This window comes from Hylobates moloch, unplaced genomic scaffold (genome assembly GCF_009828535.3).
Source record: "Hylobates moloch isolate HMO894 unplaced genomic scaffold, HMol_V3 SCAFFOLD_11, whole genome shotgun sequence".
Taxonomy (NCBI): Eukaryota; Metazoa; Chordata; class Mammalia; order Primates; family Hylobatidae; genus Hylobates; species Hylobates moloch.
The window spans coordinates 37,975,626-37,993,089 of NW_026652286.1; positions in this window are offsets into that span (position 1 = coordinate 37,975,626).

Below are 17,464 nucleotides of genomic sequence, written 5' to 3' on the forward strand. Positions count from 1 at the left end.
AACAGATCTTAAGACTGACAAAATAGACTGTCACAATAAAATACCAAATTCCAACCTGACTCTAGTATAGCATCACATAACAGACAGCAAGCCCTGAAGGAAATCAAAGCTTTTTTAATCCCAAAATACATTCCTTTTACATATTTTGAAATGGCCCTGCAAAGCTGTATCTTGTGGGGTGGGGGAGGGGATTTACATTCTGTAGAGGATCCCTTTCCCTTCCCAAGTGTTTTTCTGATCCTGAAGAGATTAGCTAAGAATCTAGTACCTTTTATTAAAGGTCTGAATAGGAAATATTTGCTATCTGTTGCCTCTAAGGGCAGCCACCTATGAGACTTCATCTACCTGAGAACCTAGGTCTCTACAACCCCTTATCTTAACCTAGACTCTCCTTTCAATTGATTTCAGCCTTTTAGATAATAACTCTTTCAACCAATTGCGGATCAGAAAATCTTTGAATCCACCTGTGACCTGTAAGCTTCTGCCTTTCCAGGCCAAACCAATGTATACTTCACATATATCGGTTGATGTCTTATGTCTCCCTAAAACATAAAAACAAGAGCTTTTAACCCAACTACCTTGGGCTTGTATTCTCAGGACCTCCTGAGGCTGTGTCCTGGGTCATGATCCTCAACCTTGGAAAAATAAATCTCTAAATTGATTGAGACCTGTCTTATATACTTTTTTGCTTTACAGTTCCAAGGGAGAAAGACCAGGGCTTGGCAACCTGCAAGAGCCTTAACAGGGCCCTTCCTTCTGTGGTCCCAGTGACAAAACCCTTCTAATATGGGCTCTTGAAAGATGCAAACTCAAAGGAGCACATAGCATAAGTCCCTTCCCAACCCCTTTGACCCAAATCCTTTATTCCCACCTCCCAAACCCCTTCACTCTATTGTCTCCACTCCGGAGCTAGAGCTTAAACTGCTAATAACATGGCAGATTTGCTTCTCAAGGGAAACTGACATTTATAGGTATTTAATCAGGGATTCTTGTAAGAGTTACTAAGTAGCCCTATCATCCCATAAAGAATTTCTGAAAGATCCCAAGCTGATAACAGAGAAGTTCCCTCAGCAATGCCAGCCAAAGCTATTAAGCAGTGAATAAAGCAGTGTTGACGAAGAGATCGGGTTTACAGCAGCACCATCAAACATATATAATGCAAGCCACATAGATATCTTTAAGTTAAAAAATCATTAATTTTAATATATTTGTTTTTACCATATATTTACTCCAATATATCAAAAACATTTTAATGAGTAAACAATACCAAAAAAAATTAATGAAATATATTCCTTGTTCATACTAAATCCTCAAAATCTAGTGTGTATTTTATACTTACAGCACATCTGAGTTTGGACTAATATTTTTTTTCAGAGGCCATTTCTGATAAAACAGATGCGTGTCATGTTTCTATACCAGTTCTCCAACACCAACTGGACATCCAACAATTCGGTTCAAGTCTGACACTAACTCCCCAGATTTAGCATAGACTCCACAAGTTCAGGTCTGTCCTCAAGACTGCCCCCACTTCAAACACTAGTTTCAAGTTCCAAGGGCCACCAGAACTTCTAACCAACCAGCTATAAATATGAAGGTTTCCACAACCCCCTCCTCAGGTTCAGTAATTTGCCAGAACAAATCGTATAACTCAGGAAAACACTTTACTTACACTTACCAGCTTATTTCTAAGGGATACACCTCAGGATCAGCCAAAGGGAAGAGATGCACGGTATGGAGGGAGGCAGCACACCATCTGCCCAGCATCTGATGTGTTCACCAACCCAGAGGCACTCCTTATCTCATTATTCAAGAGTTTTTACAACCCAGTCTCCAGTTACCCTCCCTCCCCCGAGGTTTCGAGTGGCTGAAAGTTCCCACCCTCTATTCACTTGTTTGGTCTTTCAGATGACCAGCCCACATCCTTAACCTAGCTAGGGACCCCACCCTGAATCACCTTGTTAGCATAAACTCAGGTGTTGCGAAGGGCAGTTATGAATAACAAAAGATACTCCTAAAGGGTGGGGTGTGTTAGGAATAACAAACGACCACTTAGGAAATTTCTAGGGTTTTAGACACTGTGCGCCAGGAACCCAGAACAAAGAACAAATATATTTTGTACTCTACCACAACTAGCCTTATTTCCACTGCTACCACACTAAACAATGCATATTTACAGCAAATAGCCTGCTCACAGCAGAGCCTGCGGGGGTAGGGAAGAGCTGGGTGGCAAGAGACCTGGCTCTCTTCTAATGTAATCTATGACCTTGAACCAGTCCCTTAACTTTGCAGGGCTTTGACTTATAAAAATGCAGGACGCAGATGATCTGTTACTTTGTGATTCCAAATATTTACCTCGGCAAGGACTCAGTTTCCAAACTGAAATTTAAAGGATTTGCTGAAAAATCCAAATCATCTAAATCAGTGCATCTCAAATTGTAATGCATATATGAATCATCTTGTTAAAATGAGATTCTGATTCAGTAGGTTTGGTGTGGGGCTTGACATTGTGCATTTCTAATGAGGCCAGTGCTGCTGGTCCAAGGACCACAGCATTGGTCCTTGGTAACAGAATTGTTCTTGGAGTAACAGAAATGTGTCTCAGTCCTCTGAGAAGCAGACGCCTGATAGGCAAGAACTCCTGGGAGGCTGGAAGAGCCAAGAAGAGACCATGATGCTGGTGTAATCCTTGTGAAAAAGAAAGGGAAGCAAAGGTGAGTGGAGGAGACCTGGAGTGCAGTGCAGTTCTAAGGAAGTTCAGCAAGGCAGATAAGAAGTCCTTGAGCCATCAGGGAAATCCCACATATTCCAAGAATGGGCCTTCCTAGGATCCCTGCCATGCTCAATCATTGGCTAAGAGCAGTCCATGGAAGCATGGTTTTGGTGGAAACACAGTAATAGATTTCAGAATATACCAGCTGAGGCCAATAGTCAATGACAGTCCCTGCAGTCAGAGATCTGAGAGATCTTTTCATGGTTGTCAATGTTAAAGTTGTCAGAATCAAAATGGAGTCACTTATGTTTAAAAAAAAAAGCAAAACAAAACAAAACAAAAAAGCCTGATAAATTGAGCCAGGGAAAGCTATGAAGAGAGAGTACTCATGCATAAATGCCTGATAACAAAAACTATCAAAAAAAATGCAAAAATTGCAACCTTGCACAAAGGCCATTGCAACCTTACACAAAAATTACTCCTTTGAAGGCATCTGTCTAGCAACTGCCCGTCCAGCCTTGGATTAGTGTCACCCTTATTATTGATCCTTGTAGCCAGGATAATTATCTCAAAACAATTATGTAATGATCCTCATTTTTCCTTTAAAAAACCTTTGTGTTCCTTTACCTCCCTGAATACACACATAGTTTACTATGGTGTTATATAGGTATTCCCATTGCAATGCCCTTGATATAGTTTGGATGTGTGTCCTCACCCAAATCGCACGTTGAAATGTAATCCCCAATTGGAGGTGGGGCCTGGTGGGAGCTGATTGGATCATGGGAGTGGATTTCTCATGAATGGTTTAGTACCATCAACTTGGTAACTATTCTCATGACAGTGAGTAAGTTCTCCTGAGGCTTAAAAGTGTGTGGCATCTTCCCCCTCGCTCTCTTGCTCCTGCTTTGGCCACGTGACATGAAAGTTCCCGCTTGGCCTTCTACCATGATTGTAAGATTCCAGAGGCCTCCCCAGAAGCAGATGCCACTATGCTTCCTCTACAACCTTACAGCCTGCAAACCATGAACCAGTTCAACCTCTTATAGTGTTTTTTTTGTTTTTTTTGTTTTGTTTTGTTTTGTTTTGTTTTGTTTTTTGAGACAGGGTCTTGCTACGACACCCAGACTGTAGTGCAGTGGCGCAGTGACAGCTCACTGCAGCCTTGACCTCCTGGGCTCAAGCAATCCTCCCAGCTCAGCCTCCTGAGTAGCTGGGACTACAAGTGTGCTCCACCATGCCCAGCTAATTTTTTTATAGAGACAGGGTCTCACTATATTGCCCAAGATGGTCTTGAACTCATGGGCTCAAACAATCCTCCCACCTTGGCCTCCCAAAGTGCTAGGATTCCAGGCATGAGCCACTGCACCTGACGTCAGGTATTTCTTTATAGCAATGCAAGAACAGACTAATACAGCCCTATTAAATAAATATTATTTTCTTTTAGAGAGCCTCTCTGTTATGTAGGGTGACATAAATGGTGTCCAGAAGCAGGACCTGAAAAAGAATATCAGAAGGAATTCGTGACTCTTGGAACTAGTGTGCAATACTCGCCTGAGCCCTTTGAGCACTCTGTTTCTATGGCTCACATTTTCTGCCCTGGTGCATTTTCTCTCAGGCCAAGCCTCCCCCTTTTTGGTAGAAGCTCTTGACTTTGAACCGGAGTTGTTGTCTAAGGTAATACCCGAGGTTCATTGCCTCATGCCAAGAAAATTAAGGACACAGACACACACAAGGAGTGAGTTTAAGAGCAGAGGTTTACTAGGCAAAAGAAAGAGAAAGAACAGCTAGCTCTGTCCTTCAAGAGAGATGGGCTCCCAAATGGGACTTTTGGCCCACAGTGGAGTGCACCAGATTTTATAGACAGGCTTGAGGAGGTGATGTCTGATTACATAGGGCCCAAAGATTGGTTGGACCAGGTGTGACATTACATAGTGCCCAGGGAATCTGGCCACCCCACCCTAATCTTATTATGCAAATGAGGTCTTTGCTTGGCTGGCAGCATCTTGTCTGCTCCTTAAGGTATGCGTGGCTAGCAAAGAGAAGGGAAGATGGAGCTGTCATGTTGGATATGCCTAGCCCCAGGTAGTCTTTTCCTATTGACACAACTGCTGGCATTCACCCATGCAAACTTCTAGCTTGCTTGTCTATGTCTGCAGCTCAATTTTACAGGCTGCTCTTTGTTAGAAAAGAAAATTATTTGGGAGCTACTTTTCATTAAAAGGAAAACCTTACCGAGGACTTCCTTACCCTATCTGCCTAATTTCTTAACTCGTATATCAACTTTATTCAGGATTTGGTTTAGTTATAAAGCCACCTTTAATAAAGGACTGTACGTTCTCCTGGAATGATAAAAGGTTTTTTATCTTTTTTGGTTTAAAGACAAGTGTCTTTCTGGATTGAGTACTCTGGTTTCTCCAGAATCCACTTTCTGTCTGCAAGACATGACTTCTCTGGTAAATTTACTTTTGTTTCTTTCTGCGTTGTGATGGTTAATACTGAGTGTCAACTTGATTGGATTGAAGGATGCAAAGTATTGATCCTGGGTGTGTCTGTGAGGGCATTGCCAAAGGAGATTAACATTTGAGTCAGTGAACTGGGAAGGGTAAACCCACCCTTAATCTGGGTGGGCACCATCTAATTAGCTGCCAGTGCGGCTAGAATATAAAGCAAGCAGAAAAACGTGAAAAGAGAGACTGGCCTAGCCTCCCAGCCTACATCTTTCTCCCGTGCTGGATGCTTCCTGCTCTTGAACATCAGACTCCAAGTTCTTCAGCTTTGGGACTCAGACTGGCTCTCCTTGCTCCTCAGCTTGCAGACAGCCTATTGTGGGATCTTGTGATCATGTGAGTTAATACTTACTAAACTGCCCTTTATATATATCTATCCTATTAGTTCTGTCCCTCTAGAGAACCCTAATACATGCATGCATAATTTAATTTTTTTCTACATTCCTGGGTTAAAATTTTTGTGAACATTCTTATCTTGGTTTCATTTTGGTTTGGTTACATGAATCTGTAAATGATTTGGCTCCTTTCCCTTGCTTGTTTCTAAATATCTTCTGAGAGCAAAAATAAATATTCTAAATGGCAGGTGCAGGATGGCTATTTAAAAGCCACTAGGACAGTTGTCACTATCTAAAACATGGGTCCAAACTCTTGACATTCTCTGACAGGATTTATAGGATTTTCTTTGCTCTCAAGAGATTAATAAGAAATGAAATGGGATTCTCAAATATTAAGGCATGCCAAGGTTTTCTGAGACTCCAGCCAGCTACATATTATGGTCTATTCTCATGAATATATTTAAACTAATGGGTCAGGTGCAGTGGCTCATGCCTGTAATCACAGCAATTTGGGAGGCCGAAGCAGATGGATCACTTGAGCCCAGGGGTTCAAGAACAGCCTGGGCAACATGGCAAAGCCCCATCTCTACAAAAAATATAAAAATTAGGCAAGCATGGTGGCATGCACCTGTTGTCCCAGCTTCTTGGGAGGCTGAGGCAGGAGGATCAATTGAGCCCAGGAGGTTGAGGTTGCAGTGAACCATGATCGCACCACTGTACTCCAGTCTGGGCAACAGAGTGAGACCTTGTCTCAAAAACAACAACAACAGCAACAAATACTAATGGACAAATCATATCAAGGAAAATTCAGAGCTAAAATAGTCTGATGTGGTGGCTCATGCCTGTAATCCCAGCACTTTGGGAGGCCAAGGCAGGTGGATCACTTGAGGCCAGGAGTTTGAAAAGAGCCTGGCCAATATGGTGAAACCCCATCTCTGCCAAAATTACAAAAATTAGCCAGGCGTGGTGGTGTATGCCTGTAGTCCCAGCTACTTGGTAGGGTGAGGCACAAGAATCACTTGAACCTAGGAGGTGGAGTTTGCAATGAGCTGAGTTCATGCCACCGTACTCCAGCCTGGGTGACAGAGCGAGACTCTGTCTCAATAAAATAAAAATAAAAAAATAAGAGTCATAATTTGAACTCCCTAAAATATACTACAACTATAGTGTTAACATCACAGTCTACCCCTTGTGCCACACAGATCTTTACTCTCCACCAGGTTCAGGGAGAAGTTCCTCCCCATTTCCCTTGGGCCTCTATTCCCAAGGGGAACTCAGAAGAAAGCAGGAGCCATAACTGGCCTTCATTCTCTGCCTCGTCCACTATCTATTCCGAATTCCCCCCACCCTCAACAACCTCCTCAGATGTTGGTGGCTTACCTGATGGTGTGAGCCAAACTTTCATTCTAGGAGTGAGAGGAGGGGGAGGGAAGGGGATAAATGCTAAATACTCAAACCCTTCTCAGGGTTGCTGCACATCCTTTCACAATTACAGTGGGGCTACCTGGAGGTGCAGTGGATCACATGGGCTCCATACACATTCCTCCTGCCCTCATTATGCAGGAGCAGCCTTGCCCCTTCCTGTTGATCAGGGTCAGTTATCCCTGCCAGTATGACTCTTCTTCTTGTCTGCTGGTTTCTAAGCACGAAGAATCACAAGTGCCCTGTGGCAGCCACAAACCATAGTTCAATAGGACCCTTGCTATCATAGTGTCCCCCAGTTAAGTGCTGTGCTGTGTGGAATTCCATGCCTTTGGATCAGGCATTCTGTACATCCCTGGAAAGTGATGCTAACTAAGGCTCTGTGGTGAGGAAAGGCAAACCCATGCCCAGAATAAGTCTCTATCCCTGTAGAGATGAACCATTGGCCCTTCCAGAATGGAAAGGGCCTGATGCCGTTGACTTTCTCAAAGTGATGAGTTGGTCTCAAGGAATAGTGCCATTTCAGGGGCTCAGCATTGGCCTCTCTTGCTGACACACTGGACATTCGAAGGCCCCTAGACTCTTCTGCCCTATCACATCACAGTGATCTCCAAAAGGCCTCTTAAAGAGGGGCCATGATGATGCTTTGAGCTCCAAGTGTTAATGTCAACTCAAACTCTGCATCTGCTACTCCTCAAAATGTCTTGTTATCCCCATTTCTCTAGTGAACGATTACCTAAATGGCCATAGGTCCCTTTGGGGGAAAAAATGAAGGAATCATTGTGACATATACTTGCTGCAATTCTACAAGGTCCTTCCTCTTAGAGAGCTGGCCACCTCTTTAGTCAATGGTTCTCAAACCTAAGCTAATTTTCAGATATGGAACCATTCATTTCTAAGGGAAGCACCTGTGAGGGACAATAGGCAGGGAGGCCAGAGAGGTTGGGAGGGCTATCAGACCGTGATGGGGGTGGACCGCTGTGAAAGAGAGAGGGAAGGAAGGAACAAATATGTTGAATAAATTATAAACATCTGGTGCATACTGGGCACTGAACAGCTCCCAAGGAATCTCTGGATGAATACAGTACAGCTCAGCCCCCAAAGACCTCACAACCTAAAGTAGACCCAGACTATTTGCTGTAAGCAGAATAATCCCCCCCTTCTCTGAAGATGTCCATGTTGTAATCCCTGGAACTTGTGAATATGTCATCTTACATGGCAAAGGGGAATTAAGGTTGCATATGAACTTAAGGTTGCTGACCGAGACATTATCCTGGATCGGTCCAATGTCATCACAAGGGTCCTTATAAGTGGAAGTGGGAGGCAGAAGCAAATGTCAGAGAAAGACCCAATAGGAAACTCAATAGGAGAAAGACTTAATGAGCCATTTCTGGCTTTGAAGATGGAAGGAGGACGGACATGAGCCAAGAATGTGGCAACCTCTGGAAGCTAGTAAAAGGAAGAAAATGGATTCTCCCTCAGAGCTCCAGAAATGAACACAGCCCTGCCAACACCTTGATTTTAGCCCAGTAACACCCATTCTGGACTTCTGGCCTCCAGAATAGTAAGAATAAATCTGTATTGTTTTAAGCTGCTAAATTTGTATGTTACAATAGCAATAGGAAACTAATAGGGCTATACAATGAACCACAGTGATTCGTGCAATTGCATTGTATTCGTACAACAGCTGTGTACAGGCGGCAGGAGCTCAGAACAAGCAAATCGGATGGGGGATGGCCTAGGGAGAAATAAGATGAGGCAGAGGGGCAGAGGTACAATGTGATATGCAGAGGCAGCTGCTGCAAGGCCACGAGGGACACTCACACATGCAAACATATAATCCTGTGCACACACATGCAACACAAGGGCATACATGTTCTCACATATACACACCCTAGTGATATTGGCACTTATGCATGCAGACTCTTTCTGACATAGGCCCACCCACTGCCTGGATTCCACCTGTTTTTGGTGACCTCTCTTGTATTAGTCCGTTCTCATGCTGCTAATAAAGACATACCCAAGACTGGGTAATTTATAAAGGAAAGAGGTTTAATTGACTCACAGTTCAGCATGGCTGGGGAGGCCTCAGGAAACTTACAATTATGGTGGAAGAGAAAGCAAACATGTCCGTCTTCACATGGTGGCAACAAGAAGAAGTGCTGAGCAAAAGGGGGAAAAGCCCCTTGTAAAACCATCAGATCTCGTGAGAACTCAGGATCACAAGAACAGCATGAGGGTAACTGCCCCCCATGATTAAATTACCTCCCACTGGGTCCCTCCCATGACATGTGGGCATTATGGGAACTACAATTCAAGATAAGATTTGGGTGGGGACACAGCCAAACCATATCATCTCTGTCATCTCTTAACACCACATTTCCTGAGGGCAGCTGAATTTAGCAGGTGGGAATAGGGCTTGTCTACCATGGCTCCATCACTAGCCTTCACCTGAACAGGAGGTACACTGGGAGGCTGAGACTCACCAGTTGGGGGGCAACTGGAAATTATTTACCTGCCCAGCATTTTAGTATGTGTGGTGTCAGGGTAAGCCCTGACCATGCACATGTTCTCCCAAATCTCAGTCTCTCCCCTCACAGCTGTATGATGGAACCTATTATGAATGAGCTGGTCACCCAAAACCAGTGTGTCCATCTTCCCATGCATTTGTCTGTCCATTTTCTTTCATTCAACATATATTTATTGATGCTTCTTCTGTGCTAATGCCTGCTCCTGGATACTTTGGACCCCAAATAAAATAACCTACTATCCAAGACATGATTTCTGGTGTAACCAGAGCTATGATAGGGTGAGAGCAAGTAGGAGCCTGCAGAAAGATGGGAGGAGCTCATAGCCCAGCCTTGGGGTAAGAGAGGACTTTCTGAGTAAATGACATTTAGGCCGAGTATTAAAGGATAAGATCACTGGGCAAAGGTGAAATCAGGAGAAGCAAGGAAAAGAAGTTAAGTCAGGTTTGTGACATGTATTCTAGAAAGATCTGCCTGGTGAGGATGGCGAAGGGGGACTGGGAGGGAGGCAGGCCAGTGAGCAGCTGCTGTAATTATCCCAACCTGAGAAGGCAGTTGGGCTGGATAGACATGGGAGCTCCAGAGACATGCCTGAGGTGGTATCTATAGGATGTAGGGCCTAACTGACGGAGACAGAGGGGATAAAGGGGGAGAGGGACAGTTGAAGACTGTCAGGTTGATGCCTGGGACATCTAAGAATGGCCCCAGCCTCAGACTCAAGTGCCAGGAGTAGAGAAAGGATGACCAGGCGGGGGGCACCCAGGCCCTGGTGCAGACTTCAGGAGCAGGCATATGCTTCCCAGCTGGTAGAGAGGGTATGTGCAGCACTTCCAGGATCTGGGAGGGGTTCCCCAAGTCACATACACACACACTGATCACACATCTGGGCTTAGAGAAAGAAGTTAAGTAGCCCCTTCCCATTTTAACAGCTGAGGAGTCCATGATTTCAAGAGGTTAAATGACCTTCTCCAAGGCCACACAGCAGTGCCTGATGGAACTGGGATTTGAACCCAGGCTTGTCTGACTGCATCCTGTGCTCTTCTCCCCAGTCCTGAGAGGTCAACTAAGCCAGTCTTGGCACCAGAGAATTAAGAGTACAGGGGACCTCTGACCTCTACATCACACCCAGCCTGGCCAGGCCACTTATAGGGCCATTCAAAGCCAGGACTGCCTCACCCTCTTAGACACTGGACCAGGACATAAAGTTCTCTTTGTGGGTAGAATGAGCTTGGGCACTCCAAGGAGAGGCGAGATGGGCCCACAGCTAACTTAGCACTCTCATACCCACTCCACACCATGGCCACCCACCCCACAGCTAGAGCACCTAAGAAGTGCATCTCCTAGTCTAGAGGTGAGCAGGAGGAGCCAAGGCCAGCATGTCCCCCACTGACACACAGCTCAGCCACAGCTGGGCCTTCCAGGAAATCCAGACCTGGGCAATTAGAAACAGAAAGCTCAGGGCTTAGAATGAGATACTCTGCAGGATCCTGGTGAGGATCTGGCCCTGTCTGAGCCTATTTCCTCATCTGTAAAACATGAAGTTAGGCTTATTTATCCTACAGCTCCCACAGCTGCAATGGTCTTTTTGCATCTCCTCTGCAGTCCCTGGCCTCATCCAAGCCTAAGAGTTGAACAACAGATGCCTGGTCCCTATGGAAAGCCCCCAACTCTGGCCTCAGCAGATCCACCTCCTCACTCCCCACAGATCCCCTGAGGTTCAGTGCGGCCCCAGCCAGAAGAATGTGAACCATTCCCGGCATCTCCTCCCCTGTGGCCAGCCCAGAGAGGGGCTGGAGCCTCTGGGCCCTTCTGACAGGAAATTAGCTGGGCCTGGCCTTCCCCACTACCAGCTGCTCTGCTGACCCTGACCCTGTGTTTTCTGAAACTTGATACTGCAAATTTCAAAGCCTCTTCTCCATTCCCTGGAGGCCTGGCTGAGCTGTGTGTCTAGTGGGGCCTCCAGCCTACGTGTGGGCCTGCCTTCCTGTCCTGGAAAGGGCCCTGGCTGAGAGTGGGGCAGGGAAGCCTGAGGCCCAGCCCCTGCCATGACCCTGAGCAGGGCCTACCCCCAGGCGATTCATCTCCCCATCTCTGAGCTGCCAGACGGAACCCACGTGCAGAGTGGCTGCAACATGGAGAATGGGTTGGAGGGACCCAAGAGGGGCAGTAGAGAGACCACTTCAGAGGCAACTGCGACGGTTCAGGGAAGAGATGGTTTGGACTAGGATGGGATGGTGAAGATGACAAAAACTGTAGACTCAAGAGATATTTAGGAAAACGGAGAGATACTGGTGATGGTTTGGCCATGAAGGCTGAGGGACACAGGTGTCAAAGGGCCTGCTAGGTTTCTGAGTTACCCAGATGAATGGATGGTGGTATCTTTCCCTGAGATGGTGAACACCAAAGGATGACCAGGGTTGGGTTGAGGAGGGGAAAATATCCTGTTTGGCCTTAGTTAGAGGCTGAGGTGCCTTTGAGATGTCCCAGTGAAGGCTGAGCACTTGGATATCCAGAGAAGAATAAGCTGAAGACATTTATTTGGGAGGGAGAAAAGTAGAGGGTAGCTTGAGGACACGGATAAAACTGCCAAGAAGCAAGAGTATTAAGTAAGAAAAGAGCCCAGCCTGTGCCTTAAGGACACTAATGTTCAATGGCCAGGTAAAGGAGGATAAACCTGGAATAGAGGGTGAACAGAGAAAGAGCATTGTTGTGCCTTGCAATGAATGGAGAAGAGTGTTTCAAGAAGCAAGAGAATGTTTGGATGCTGCTGGAAAATCTAAAAGGAGAATGAAAAACGCACTTTGGATTTAGTCCTGAAGGTCACCTCACCAGTGATTTTAGGGCGTGCTGTTTCGGTGAAGTGAGGCAGGTAGAGGCCAGGCTGTCATGGACAGGAGGCATGTGAGGTGTGAGGAAAGAGACAGTGCTCTGGAGACGTTTGACTGTGGTTGAGAGGAGGGTGGGGCAGTAGCTGCAGGAAGACATGGAGTCAAAGAAAGAGGCTTTTGTTGTTTTTTAAGGTAAGTGAGATTCAAGCATGTTTAAATGTTGATAAGCAGAATCTTGTTCAGATGAGAGGTTGACAATGCCTGAGAAAACAGGGACAACAAACATAAAAGTGTTTTTGACAAATCAGGAGGGCTTGCCAGGGCCCCTCAGCAGGGTAGGCCTCACAGGGAACATCTCCAATCCTTTGAAGCTGGCTCCTGGGCACTAGGCTGGCTGTGGCACTGCCTCTGAGTGCTCTATATGCCCCACAGCCAAGGCCAGCGCCCTTGGATGGCCAAGTACCTGTACCTTACGGATCTTATTCAACCCTAGTTGAGGATGGCAGGGGTTAGAGATGACTGGACAGACCACGGTGGGCCATGATGTCCTAAACAAGGGTGCTACATCCCTGGGAGAAGAGCCATGGGCCTCTAGGCCTATTGTGGACATTAAGCCTATTGCCAGTGACAGGATGCCTGGAGCCCTGCTGGATGACATCCCTAGTCCAGGGTCCCCAGATTACTCCATTCCAGCTTGGCAAGGCCATTTTGGCTCTACTGGCATGGGACACTTCCAGGCACACCACAGGGCAGTGGTTCTCAGAGGACGGCCTCTAGACTAGGACTATCAGCATTACCTAGAAACTTGTTGGAAATGCAAACTCTGAGGCCCCACCACAGATCTATCAAATCAAAAACTCTGGCGGTAGAGTCCAGCAGTCTGTGTGTAACAAAGTTTCCAAGTGACTTTGAGGCACCACTTCTATAAGGTATCAAGCTGTTCATCCCTCCATTTGCTGTCCATCCAGTAACCTAAAATTCACACATCCACCAATCTAAACAGCCATCATCCAACTGTCCATTTCTCAATGTAATTCAACCATCTGTCTAAGTCAGTCTGAGCTGCTATAACAGGACATCCATAGACTGGGTGGCTTATAATCAACAGAAATGTATTTCTTGCCATTCTGAAGGTTGGAAAGTCCAAGATCAAGGCACTAGCAGATCTGGTGTCTGGTGAGGGTCTGCTTCCTGGCTCACAGAGAACTAGCTATCAACAATCCACGTTCACATTCTGTCCAGCCACTTGTGCCTATCTATCTAATCTGATGTAATTTAGTCTATCATCAGCCTAAATGACTATTCCTAAACATTCCTTTATTTATGTTACATACATCTACTCACTATCCTCACAACTCATTTATAATACAAAAGAATATCTAAGCTCTGGTACCCACCACACCCACCTCCCCTTTCTAAGGAAAATGGACACAAACATTTCTTTCTGCTTAAAGTTTCAGGATCATATCATGTGTGTTAAGTGAAATCAGTTCTATTTCTCTGGGCAGCAACCCTGACTGGACAAGGGGCAGGTTCTTGGGGTTCCTCAACTAAAGGCAACTGTGTTTGTATGTGTATAATCTTAATATATATACACACACACATATATAGTAGCTTATGTATTACATACAGATATGATATATTCTATAGATATAGATCTGTCACACATATGTGTACATATATAACTTCAACAGCTTGCCATAAAACTCTGCCCAAATGAGGCTGTCTGTACTGGATGGTGACAGACTTAGCCAGTCATAAACATTCTCTTCCTTCATTCTCTTCCTTGGAGAGTATGAATGTTTGGTATCACTGAGAAGTCAGGTCACTTCAAGCTCCAGTTCTACCCTAACAATGGTAAGCTATGTTCCAGTTTTCAATTAAGCCTGCTGAATATATCTGCCTTGAAAGAGTGGGATTTAGAGTGGCCTTGCAGCTCAGACAGAAACAACTTTGCTGCTGGGTGTGACTCTCAACCCTGCATTTAGCCCTCATTATCCAAGACAAATGTCAAGCTGCCTCTGCTGGAGGATGGAGCTAGACGGCCACACTATACCACATATCCTCCTTGTCCACAGCTGATTTGAGCAGGGCCACCTCACCAGAAGGAGGTCGCACCCATATCCCATCCATCAGCAAATCCTGATTACCTTCAAAATACATCCTAAACTGGACCACTTATCACTGCCCTCACCGCTGCCACCCTGGTCCAAGCCACAAACATCTCTCACCTGGATTTCTGCAGTTGCCTCCTAAGTGGTCTCCCTGTTTGCCTCCCTTTCCCACCTTGTCCCTTTCAGTCTATTCTCATCACGGTAGCCAGAGAGGTCCTTTTTAAAATCTAAGATCATGTCATTTCTCTGTTGAATATCCTCTAATGCCTCCCCTCCTTCTTGGAGTAAAAGTCTAAGTCCTCACAATGGCTTGTAACACACTTCATGATCTGTCCTCTGCTACCCGTCTGACCTCATCTTCCACCATCCTCCCCATGTTCACACAACATCAGCCACACCAGCCTCACTGATGTTCCTCACACAGTGCCACAGAGTTCCCACCTCAGGATCACTGCACTTGCCATGCCCTCTTCCTAGAACATTCTTCCCCCAGATATCTTCACAGCTCACCCCCTCAATTTCTTCAGATTTCTGCTCAAATATGACCATATCAGGGACACCCCCTCTGAGTATCCTATATGCAGCAGAAACCCAACCCCTCCCCAAACTGCTCCCTGCTTTATTTTTTCCATAGCATTTAATGTCAGCACACATATAACTGCCTACTGTCTCTCTCTCTCCTCATTAGAAAGTATGCTTCATAAATGCAGCATCTTTGTTTTGCTTGCTATTTTTCAACACATAGGAGCTTTGTTGAGGTACAAACAGTCACATAAATAAGCACTTGGTAAAAACTTGTGGAAGGAATGAGTAAGAGTGGCTGAAAGTAGACCATGAGCAAGAACATCGAGCAGAGGGAGCCTGCTGAGACAGGAATGAGTACAGAGAAATGCGAGAAAGAGAGGAACCTTGAGGTCCTCTGGAGACGGAGAGAAGAGCCACCGTTCCTGACTTTCCAGTTCCAATCTTCACGAGGCCTGAACGTCAGTGCTCTCTGCAAGGTTGTCCACCGTATTCTCACAACTGTGCCCCTCATTCTTGAAAACATTTGGAGTTTTCTTTGTTCCTTGCAACAAAAACAACCTTGACTTGAGCAGTATCCTTCCAACCATCCATCCACCCATCTCTCCATCCCCACATGCCCTCCTAATCATTTATACTTCCTTTTTTTTTTTTTTTTTTTTGAAACAGAGTTTCACTCTTGTTGCCCAGGCTGGAGTACAATGGTGCAATCTCAGCTCACTGCAAACTCCGTCTCCTGGGTTCAAGCGATTCTCCTGCCTCAGCCTCCTGAGTAAGTGGGATTACAGGCATGCACCACCACACCTGGCTAATTTTGTATTTTTAGTAGAGACGGGGTTTCACCATGTTGGTCAGGCTGGTCTCAAACTCCTGACCTCAGGTGATCAGCCTGCCTCGGCCTCCCAAAGTGCTAGGATTACAGGCATGAGCCAATGTGCCTGGCTGATCATTTATACTTCTAATCATCTGTCTACAGATCAGTCCACTAGTCCATTCATCCCTATAAGCATCCATTATCCTAGGGTCCACCCATCACCCACTGATCCATATAACCAACAACTATCCATCCACATGTTACCCTTTCATAACCTCCAGGTAGCGTGGAGTCAGGTCATGAAGGATCTCATCACAGGGCTAAGGCCATCCAACTTTAATGCTGAAAAGTGGGAAGCTATAGAAGGATTTTGAATAGGAAAGTTATATAGTTGGACCTGTATTTTAGAAAAAATAACTCTGACAGCTATGAGCAAGATAGATAGGTCTTACTGTCTAAAGGCAGGAAGACCAGTTGGGGTAATATTAAAATATTCCAGATGATGAATTAGGGCAGAGACACAGGGGCTTCAGAAAAGAAGATTCAGGGGAGAGACAGGAAAGCAGCTCTGGGAACAAGCCCAAGCCAGAAGGGCAGGTCTAGACGGAAAACTGTCTAATAGGGGGCCTCAGTTTTGCAATCACCAGCTCAGCCCAGGCACACTGTATTTGCCCCAGATCTCAAGTGAGACCAGGCCTCCTGCACATTCTGCACATTTGGGGCGGTTCCCAAGAAGCCCAATCCAGAACCAGTCCTCTCTGGGCCCTTCAGCAGAGCACTCTGTCCTGCATCTCGAGTCTCTGAGTAAGTGATATTTCCAGAGTACACATGCCCCCACCAACTCATCTCACAGCTCAGCCTTGGCTACAGAAAGCCAGGGCCTCTTCTATGTTTTCTTCAACTCCTCAGAGGTTGGGCCTCCGGCCCAGTGAAGTCAGGGTCTGGGAGGCAGTCCTGGCTCCCTGCCCGCCCACAGAGGCTATATTTGGAGCAAGACAACTCCCTCTGGACACAGAGCTTGGGACCCACCCTGCAGGGCTGCCCCAGCCAATTTTACTGAGTATCCACGCATTGTGGTTGTCACTCACGTTTTCACTTGTTAGTTCATTCGTTTACTCATTTATTCATTCCACAAACATTTATTGATCTGCTGGTATGATGCAGCAGGTACAACAGGACGTGTGGTGGGCACATATCTGTATATGTGCGTATATGGATATCTCTAAGCAGGGATGGCAGAACATACTCTGGGTGCCCTCCCTCAGGGTTCAGTGGTGATGATGACTCACACTCAGGTGTATACGGCATCTGTGGGGACCTGTGTGCAAGTGCATGCAGGCACGTGCTCTCTGAGGAGGTAGCTATGACTCAGTGGCACGCGGCACCTGTGGGTACCTGTGTGGATGTGTGTCTGAGTGCAGGCATGAGCATAGGCGCTTGCTCCCCAGGGGGTGGGGGAAGTGGTTGTGACTCAGCTGCACATGGTGACTGGCAGCCTACAGGCCAGCTGTGACTTTATGGCTTTGCTTATTTGCCAAGCCAAACAGTTAGTGTTGGGCGTAAATATTCTATAAGAGTGTGCATAGAATAAGTCCTGAGCCACGGACCTCCAGCAGGCAGGAGAGACTCAGTAGTCTTGGCCCAGCAGCATCTGTCCCCCGCCTGCCCCCTCCACTGTAGGTAT